This window comes from Pinus tabuliformis, chromosome 3_1, assembly GCF_031772625.1.
Source record: "Pinus tabuliformis cultivar Carrire ecotype Pingquan chromosome 3_1, CPIR1, whole genome shotgun sequence".
Taxonomy (NCBI): Eukaryota; Viridiplantae; Streptophyta; class Pinopsida; order Pinales; family Pinaceae; genus Pinus; species Pinus tabuliformis.
The window spans coordinates 214,606,182-214,617,132 of record NC_142301.1 but is presented as its reverse complement, the minus strand read 5'-3'; positions in this window follow the sequence as shown (position 1 = coordinate 214,617,132).

The window sequence follows — 10,951 nt, the reverse complement described above, 5'->3', positions numbered from 1 at the left end:
GAAAATTCTAAGGTTCAAGCAGTGGAACATCACATCGAACATCAACAAGAAGTCCTCCAACTCTTAAAGGATAACCTCGTGTTGGCACAAAATAGAATGAAACAACAGGCAGATCAACATCGCAGTGAAAGAAGTTTTGGTGTAGGTGATTGGGTATTCCTACGGCTACAACCATATAAGCAAATGTCCCTAAAGCAAGCTAAGAAGGATAATAAATTATCACCAAAGTATTATGGTCCGTACAAGGTGTTGCAAAAGATTGGTACTATGGCATACAAATTGGAGCTTCCTGCAGCTTCTCGATTGCACCTAGTTTTCCATGTTTCATGTTTAAAGAAGGTTATAGGTGACAAGCTCCTAATTCAAACAATATTGCCAGAACTTGACGAGGAACGAAAAATTATATTGGAACCGGAAGCAGTCACAGAAACAAGAACTTGACAGCTACGAAATCGATCAATTTTAGAGTATCTTATCAAGTGGAAGAACTTATCCGCTGAAGATTCCACATGGGAGGATGAGAATTTTATGCAGAAGTATCCAGAACTACTCAAGCGTTGAGGACAAAAATTTTTTGAAGGAGAGGGGCATGTTGGGTCCCTATAATACTAGTGATTACCCCATTACTATTGTAGTTATACCTCTTATTTATATTGTTGTGCCCCTATTACCCCCATATTGTTATTTCTGTGCCCCATAGAATCCTTCTATTGTTATTTTTGTGGCTTTATATTATTATTGTTAGGTCAGCTGGATTATATTGTGACTCCCTCGACTCCTATATATAGAAAGGAGGTTTTGTCATTTGTATCATCCAAGAATTGTTCATTTATGTAATGTAAAGGAGGTTTCCCCCTCGGAGAGGCTGAATTCTAAGGCGTTGATCTATCTTTTCTATCTTTTCTTGAGCTGGTTTCATAACATGACCACATAGATCGGGTCTAGTACTTATTCCTAACATCGGTAGAAACCAGAATGAAAGGAACAAAGAGATCACATCAAGAGACTAAATGTTTTTGGGTTAAGGTGGTGAACACACAAAACCCCCTGGTCCTCAAGAAAACTCATAGGAAAAGATAAATCCAAGAGTGTTTCCCTCGAGGAGCTCAGTGCCTTGCTGATAAACTTAGGTAAGATGAAATCCTTGAACCTTAACTCTCCCCTACTGTTGCAATGAAGATTTCGACATGGAATATAAGAGGCTTGAATAACCTAAGAAAACAAAAAATCTTTAGAGATAAGATGAAAAAAGAAAACCATGATATTATTTTCATTCAAGAAACCAAGTCTTGAACTAAATTCCTAAAAATAGCTATTGGAAAGTTTTGCAATAGATATGACTATGTAAATATAGATGCTCAGAGCATTGTAGGGGGAATCCTAACCCTATGTAACCCCTAAAAGATAAAGATAATATCTTTTGATTCCAATTGGAATTCCCTCCCCATAGTTATGAAAATGTTTGGTTCACTAGATCCAATCCTCTATACAAATCTATATGCCCCCCAAGGTATCTATGAGAAGCTCAACTTTATTCAATCTTTGGAGGACCTCAAAAGAAGGAATCCACACATGAAAGGAATATTGGCAAGTGAGTTTAATATTATCCTCACAATAGAAGAAAATAAAGGAGGCACAAGGTGTCGAGACTCATAAAGCTTCAAAACTCTTACTGACACCATGAAGTTAGTGGACGTAGAAGAAACTAATGGGTTGTTCACCTAGGAGAACAAAAGAGGAGGAAAATACATGATGGCCTCTCGTGTAGATAGATTTATAATTTGAGAGGAAATAATTTTCCAAGGAATCAATGTTGAGGCTAAGATTCTACAATGTGGCAGATCTAACCACTGGTAGGTCCTTCTAGACACGCAGATAATGGGAATGTTAACAAGTGAGCCCTTCATATTTGACGGATTTTGGTTGGATCATCATCCTTTCATAGAAAGGATGAAATAATGGTGGCAAGACAAAGGAAAATCTCGAGGCTCCAATTTTTTTAAGCTACAAAAGAAACTAAAGCAAGTCAAAAGATAGACTATATAGTGGAATAAAAGTCAAGTTGGCAATATATTCCAAGCCAAAAAAGAATTGGAAGATAGAATTGAAGAGCTCCAAAAATCCATCTCAGAAGAGTGATACAATGAAGAAAAGAAATATCTGGATCGCGCTCATTAGAGTGAATGGGAAGAAAGGTTCCTGCTGAAGGAAAAGTTATGGAAACAAAAAACGGAGATACATTGGTTGATGGAATGATAAAGAAACACTAAATTCCTACACAAATCAGTTGTAGCCCATAGGAACAATCCTGAAATCCTGAAATCAAAATAAAGAGTAGGAAACATTTTCCATAAGCAATCAGGAGATCGAACTGATTTTGGTTCAACACTTTAATGAAATAATAGTCAAATCCCAAGGAGACATACTGGTCTATATCCATAAAATCATGTAACATGTCCCAAGGATGGTCACTGAGCAACATAATGCTAGCCTAGGTATACCCATACCATTAGAAGACGTGGAGCAGGAGGTGCAAGACATACAAAATGGTAAGGCGTCAGTACAAGATGGTTTCAGAGTGTACTTATTCAAAGCCTTCAAGGAAATAGTTGGTAGAGACATTCACGAAGTGGTTGAGAACTCTTGTAGATCAGTAAAAGTCCTCAATTATTTGAATTCCACCCTCATCACTCTAGTTCCAAAAGAAAAAGTGAATTGCGGGATAGATACCACCCCATTTATCTCTACAATGTCATATATAAGATAATCTCCAAGGTCATAGAAAAGAGACTAAAGCCTTTGTTCCCAATCTTGATCTCTTAAGAGCAAGTAGGGTTTATGTAAGGGACACAACTCCTGGAAAATGTGTTCCATGCCCTTATGATAATCCATTCCCTTAAATCTGAAAAAAAGTAGGGATTATTATGGAATTGGAAATAGCTAAATCCTATGATAAAATGAGTTGGACATATATCGAGTGTACTATGCAATTGATTGGATTTAACCAACACTAGATCCAGTAGGTTATGTCGTTAGTCTCTACTCATAGCTTCTCAATTATGGTTATTGGATCACTAGCCAGACCTTTCTTCCCCACAAGAGGTATGTGTTAGGGAGCCCCACTCTCACCTTTCCTATTTGTCTTTCTAATGGAGGGACTAAGTAGGTATATCAAAGTAGTGGTTGAAGAGTACAGGTTAAAATGGTTACAGCCTCACTGAGAGTGAAAACCATCAACCCATCAACAGTTTGTGGACAATACCATTCTCTATGCAATACTCATTGTCAAAGAAGCCAAAGCCTATAAGCATATCTTAGATGACTTTGCTAAAGCTTCAGGTATGGAAGTCAACCACACAAATTATATGATTTTCTTTTTTAACACTAATTTCTATGTGTAGAGGAATCTCACAAACATTACAGGATTCCAACAAAAATCATTTCCTTCAAATTATCTGGGAATAGATGTTGGTGGCTAGAATTGTCCTACCTTTTGGTATCTATCCTATCCCAAACACACCACCTTAACCCTTGTTTTAAACATGAAGGCCTATCTATTCCTATAATTCTTCCTAATTGCACACATTCCTACACTCCTCTTATGTTTTTCATATTCAAAGGTTATATTTGTACTTAATCATTAAATCTACAGGTTTTATATCTTCAAATGTCTTTGCAACTAATATATTCCGTTCATAATTAATTCGATGGAACCAAAGTGTTAATCTATGTGAGAGATTGGGTTGGTGCAGGAATCATGCTTGTACCGGTCAGCGTTCCTGCACCTTAGAGGAAGCTGTCAATTTTTATTTAAATCACCTTTTATGGGTAGGACAACTCAATAGACTGCGTGAATTTCTTGTCTAAGAGATTGGTTTCCTTGCCGGGCTTGACGGTTAGAGAAGAAGGTGGGATATGAAGGCTGGACTTCAGCTGCAAAACCATTGTTTATACCTTTTGTGAACAACCAAAAGGCTTAACATATCATGTTTTATATTTTTGTTGTGGCCAAGAGCTGAAGCATGTATTTAATAGGGATTCTCCGTAGATGTTAGTTAGAAATGTTGTGTTAAAATTTTCCTACCAACTATACTTTCTGAGTGTCCCCATTTCCGGGTTGGATCGGGGATCAATGATGTGTATTTTCTCTTTTTGAAACTTAATACAAATGAACATGCTAGTTGTGAAGTTCTTTGTCTCGATATCATTGTGATGCTCCATTTGAGTGCTTGACGTTTTCTATTTCGTTTTAGGGAAACAAGTTGTTTGGTTAGGACCCAACAAACCCAACTCATTCTCCCTTCATTAGAGGTGTGTTAGATTTATTTTCATGCTAGGTTAGTAAAGCAGATCATGTTTGGATTCTTTCATAGCTGATGGAATTTAATTTCTTGCAATCTGTGTGATCTGGATGTAGGTGTGTGTGTGGTTAACTTTAATTTACTTTTATTTCCTTCCATTCTTTCTTGCAAATATGTGTTGCCCTTTTCTTTACAAATTAAATGTACATCTAGCTTCCTCCACTGATGTGTTTTTGTTTCAGCAAGCTGAAAGTTTCGTTTACTTATTGCAGTCAGTCATTCTGATTTCTACAAGTCTATTATTCTTTTGCAAATAGTGTTTGGCTTTTTAGTGAAGTGTATCCCAATATTCAAGTTCAAATTTAGATTTGATTAATGTGAGTAAGCTTTCACTAAAACATTGTTGCATTACTTGGATTTGTACCTACACTCATTGGTGGACTTAATATTGAATTTATCATAAGAATTCCCTGAGTTAAAATGATTATTTGTATAATGGTGCAGATCTAATTTATTCTATGAATAGTCATCTTAGGAAAGAGCTTGCTGATGTTTGGGTCAAAGTAGTTTCCAAGTAAAATGGTTTCATTTTTCAACAGAAATTCCCTTTGGCTGTGAAAGCACCTTTCATTTATGAGAATGTGATTAGTTAACAATTCATTTTTCTTATAGAGGTTCACTTTATAGTTCTGTTTTCACCTTGCTTTTATTTTCCTAGTTAACATGCTTTTATTTCTTGCAACCGATTTGGAAACCAAGTACAGGAAATCTTGTTTCCTAGTATAGGAACCTCTCTTCTAGTACAGGAATTGAAATTCTGAGTATAGGAATAGAGTTCTCGAGTACAAAGGCTCAGAGCTCTTGTATACAGGTCAATATCTTCAGTAAGGGCACAATATATATACTTCCAGTATAGAAGCTTCACTCTATTATAGGAACAACGTTCCAGTATAGGAACAACAACTTGGTACATGAAGGAAAATCTTGAGGAGGACATACATCATGATTAGTTGGATCATTCTTTTGTCTTACAACCATACTAAAGAGAATATCAAATAATTATTTTATCGATTGAGATTGTTCATAAAGAATTGAGAGTTTCCTTTATTTGAGTTTCTGTAAAGTAATTTTTTTTCATTCAGCACCGGGGTTTTCTTGGTATTTATTGATGTGTGATATTTCCTTTCAAGTATGCAATTTGTAATCAAAGAAGTAGGAATACAATTAGAGAAGGTTCATATTATTTCTTGGCATTTCCTGTGCTACACCTTGAAGTGTATGAAACCCCGGGTTGACAAATTAAGTGTTGAAAGGAGTTTGTTGAACTGAAATTCCTGCACCCAACATTTTGGCATTGTTGTCAGGGATGCGTTTCTAAATATTGTTAAGAACTTTCTTGTTTCCTTTCCTTTACAATAGGGGTAAGTCTGCTTTTATTTTTTCTGTAATGCGCTTCTATTGTTGAAGGATTTCATAGTGCTGATTTATTTTTTCATTTACAACATTTGATTTAAGATTATTTTTTTGTAAATTTAAATTTCTTGTCATTCTTCTCGATTTTATTTTAAGATGAATGCCTAAAAGGGGTATGGGTGTGAAGCCAAATAAGGGTCGAGGGAACACTGATAAATCTGAAACTTTCTCTCATATTGGACATTCTTTTGTAAGCAAAAAGTCCAAACAAACACAAACTCATCACGCAGGAACTGTCCACCTGGAATCTGGAGACAGTAGTTCAGGTGTCACACAACCCAACAAGGGGAGGAAAGAAAATAGTGGTTCTCCAAATACCAATTTAAGCCATAGTCAACCTTATCATTTTAGTGGGAGCGGTTTGATCAGGTGAACAAAAATGGTATAGCATGAGGATCATGCTGAGGGGACTAGTGAGAATTAGGTAATTAAGGAACAATCCAAATTTGGATTAATAGTGGATTCTAAAACAACTACTCAAATGAAGAACATTCCACCATCGGCTCTCCCTCGTTTCTATGGTAAGGCACGAAGATCCTAATTCTTTTCTTTTTGAGTTTGATATCATAAGTAGAAGCTATGGTTACTCTTTAGATGCCCAAAAATTAAAGTTATTCCTTGCAACTCTCAAGGACTCAGCCTTGCGTTGGTTCATGGGACTTGGAGGGAAAACTATAATTTCTCGGGACCAGATCAAGAAATTGTTTTTGACAAAATACCAAGAATATTGCAAAACTAGAGAAATGAAGGACACGATCTTTACCATTGTGCAAGGTGATGATGAGACCTTGGAGGATTACTTAGAGATATTTGTATACATCCTCCGGAGTTCAAAACATAAATTTGACAAAGTACTATAAAGACCTTATTCTTACGTGGACTTACTGAACATTCTAGGCATAATTTGAATTTACTAGGACAAGTGGATATTGCTCAAAAAAAATTTGATCAAATTTGTGACATGTCCTGGAAATTTTCAAGGAATCAATCTAGATCCAGTAGAGGAAATCGAAGTAGAACTAGTAAACTTGGATCTATAGATGCTATGATTATTGGTTTGGAGAATAAAATGGAAAATATGAAAATTTAAATAATGAATAATGTTAGCAAGAAAATAGACTCTTTAAAAATTTAACAAAAATTTGTAGATGAATAAGCGTCTTTTTCTATGTTTTGTCCTAAATGTAGGAAAAAGCATCATTTAAGAGTATGTCCCATTGATTTGAAATGTGTGATTTATGCAAAAAACCATGCCATTAAGAAATGCCCCTCCATACCAGGATTAAAAGTTGTATTTGAAGGAGAGTATTCCAAAGCTAAACCATTACATGCTATGGTAGCACAGAGAAATTGGCCTCAAGTAGGTGCAGGTATGGTTCCTGAATCTTCACCACATTTTCTTGGTCATAATGCACATCCATATTCATATTATAACACTCATCAATCTCAACCTTGGCAGCATGGGAACCATTATTAGTATCGACAACCCCCTCAATCCTGGCAACAAGGATGGAGAGGGTCAAACCATTAACATCAGTCCTACCCTGTACAGGTTCCGTCATATCCTCCTACATATGCACCTCACCGTATGTCACAACTATCCTTTCCTCCCCTACCTCAATAAAGTCAACCACTACCACCATTACCTTTACCACCACCTTTTCAACCACCACAACTACCTGCTCAACCGATACCAAATCATTATAATAAGGCGGTGCAATTGATATGTTCTGTTGAATCACCCCCTTCTTCTATTTAACAAACCTTGTTGGTTGGGATACATGAGCCTCAATTGAGATCGGGAAGGGTAGTCAAACCAAAAAAAACAAAAAAAACCCATGGTGATCATTGAGGAGAAAAACGAGGAGGAAACTCCTAGTCATTCAAAAAACAATGTCACCATTCAACCCATTCCCACACCATCAGAGTTACCATCTTCTTCAAACTAGCCTCCCTATCCAGAGAGGCTAGTTATGGAGAGGAGTGACCCTGAGTCCAGTCTAGCTCCTGAGTTGAGGAATATTTTCATAAAGGTCCCTTTGCTGCAGACTATTAGATAGATCCCCACATGCACAAAAATCAATAGGGAACTCTATCTCAAAAAGCCAAGGAGTAAGAGAGTATAACCTCATACCATTCAATTTGTTGGTTGAGCAGTCGAGTTAATCACAGGATGTGCACAAATGGAAAAGTAAATCGATTCTGGAAACCAAATTGTTTCTGTTCAGATAGGAGATATGCTTGTCCCTAATGTGTTAACAGACCTGGGTGTGGCCATCAATGTCATGACTAGGAAGACCATGGATCAGCTTGGGTTGGTCCATATTCTTCCTACCCCTACTGTGCCTGAACGTGTAGATAGATCAAAAATTAAGCCAAAAGGTGTGTTGGATGATGTAGTTGTCTCCATACATTCTTGGGAATACCCAGCGGAATTTATTATGCTTCATCCAAAAAATCTTGTGGGTGGACATCCCTTGATTTTGGGATGACCATGGCTTGCCATAGCCAATGCTTACATTGGATGCCGCTTTAGTGATATGTATATTTCACATGGAGACTCTAGGAAGAAATTCACCTTATACGCGTCAGTTGGATTTATTCAGGAGCTGAAGGACACTTTGTGGTTAGATCATGACAGCAGTGATGAGAGACTCAACCTATTTCTTTGATCCACCATCATACCGAGTCTACCCAGGAGGGTGTATTACAATATTTCTTGAATAACCTGGACACAATACCTAATTTTGACATGTTTCATCAAATCTTTAGTCCATATTTTCAAGGAAATTTTGATTCTCAACCCTCCTCATCACCGGTCTTAGTATCATCTTACTGCACTCTTAAGCCCAAGACTACTCTTGTTGAAATTAGTCCATGGAAATCCTTACATACCAGTTCAGACCTGGACTCATCTCAATGAGAGCAGCTTGTTGATTTGTTGCGTGATCACCTTCATGCCTTTGCATGGTGTTATGAGGACTTGAAAGGGATACCTTGTGAAACCTGTACTCACCATATTTATATTTAGGAGGGAGCCCGATCTGTTCATCAAGCCCAAAGGCACATGAAACCTACGCTAAGAGATATTGTGAAAGAAAAATTACAAAAAATATTGGACGTTAATTTTTGTATATCCTATATTTGATAGCCATTAGGTCTCCCCATTGGTAATAGTCCTAAAAAAGTATGGGAGATGGCACATCTGCATTGATTATTGAGAACATAATAAATCCACTCTCAAGGATTACTTTCCCCTTCCTTTTATCGATTAGGTGCTAGATACCCTTGCCGGTAAAAAGTAATTTTCATTTTTAGATGGATTCAGTGGGTACAACCAAATTCAGATCGCACCCATAGATCAAGATAAGACAACCTTTACATGTCCATTGGGTACATTTTCTTATCTAGTGCTTCCCTTTGGACTATGTAATGCCCCAACCACCTTTCAATGGGTTGTGCTGGCTATTCTTTTTTATCTCAAGTATGGTTAGATCTATATGGATGATTTTTGAGTGTTTGGTAACTCATTCCAAGAAGCCCTCAAAGATTTAGAAAAAGTTCTTTTACGTTTCCAAGAGGCTCACCTTGCTTTGAGTGATAAAATGTGTAGATTAATGTGCAAAGCAGGAGTAGTCATTGGACATTTGGTTTCTAACAAAGGTATCTAGGTAGACCCAGACAAAATAGAAGTTATTTGGCATCTTCCTACACCCAAAACACAAAGGGAAGTAAGAGGGTTCCTGGGACATGCGGGCTATTACAGGAGGTTCATTGAGAGATTTTCTAGGATAGATAGCCCCCTTTTCTGATTTTTAGCTAAGGATAGTGAGTTTTTCTGGTCCACAGATTACCAATAGTCTTTTGGGATAGTAAAGGAAAAATTAGTGCAGGGACCAGTTTTGAGAGGTCCCAACTGGTCCCTTCCATTACGAATTTCCTTTGATGCCTCAAATACTGCCATTGGCGTAGCTTTAGGATAGGAAGAGAACAAACAATACTATGCTATTTACTTCAGCAGTAAAACTTTGTCACCCGCCAAATTGAACTATACAGTGACCGAGAAAGAGTTTTTAGCCGTAATTTTTTCTATCAATAAATTCAGACACTACATCACAAGATATGAAGTCTTTGTGCATACTAATAATTCTGTGATAAATTATCTAATGAATAAGCCATTGACTAGTGGTAGAGTGACTAGGTGGTTACTGTTGTTGTAGGAATTTAATGTTATTATTCTTGATAGACCAGGAAAATCTAATTGTAGTTGACTATATTTCTAGACTAAATAATCCTCGTGAAGTAATTCCTGTTTATGATGATTTCCCTAATGAACATCTTTTTGTTGTGTCGATAAAGTCTCCATGGTTTGCTGACATAGCCAACTATTTAGTCATCGGAGAAACACCACCTCACTTATCCGCTTGTGAAAAGAGGAATATTATATTATAATGTGTTGCATATTCTTGGATCCAAGGAGACCTCTTTTACACTGGACCATATCTTATCATTTATATATGTGTAAGAGAGGAATAAGTGTTTGATATACTGAAATCTGCCCATGATAAACCTTGTGGTGGTCACTTCGCTGATAAGAGAACTGAATATTAAATCTTACACGCTAGATACTTTTGGCCTTCTTTTTGTAAGGATGCCAACCAATATGTGAAGTGATGCGATGCTACCAGCAAATGGGTCAACCTATTCAAGCCAATGAAATGCCTTTATGTCCTCAGATTATGATGGAGCCCTTTGAAAAATGGGCTATCAACTTTGTAGGACCAATAAATCCAAGATCCATGAATAAAAAGCATATATTGGTTTTCACTGATTTTGTTACGAAATGGATAGAGGCTAAAGATGTTCTTTTGCTACAAAAAAACTTCTTGTTAATTTTTTGTTTAGTGAAATTTTTACTAGATTTGGTGTTCATAGAGAGATTGTTAGTTACAATCGCTGTAGTTTCTTTCTAATCTGATGCAGGAAGTCATGCATCAATGAAAAATTTGGCATAGGAAGTGCACTCTGTATCACCCGCAAGAAAACGACCAGGCGGAGTCTACCAACAAGGTGATCGAATCCATCCTCACCAAAATAGTAAATATGCATAGGAAGGATTCGGTGAGCCGGTTACTAGAAGCCTTATAGGTCGATCCACTTGGTGGAAAAACACACGA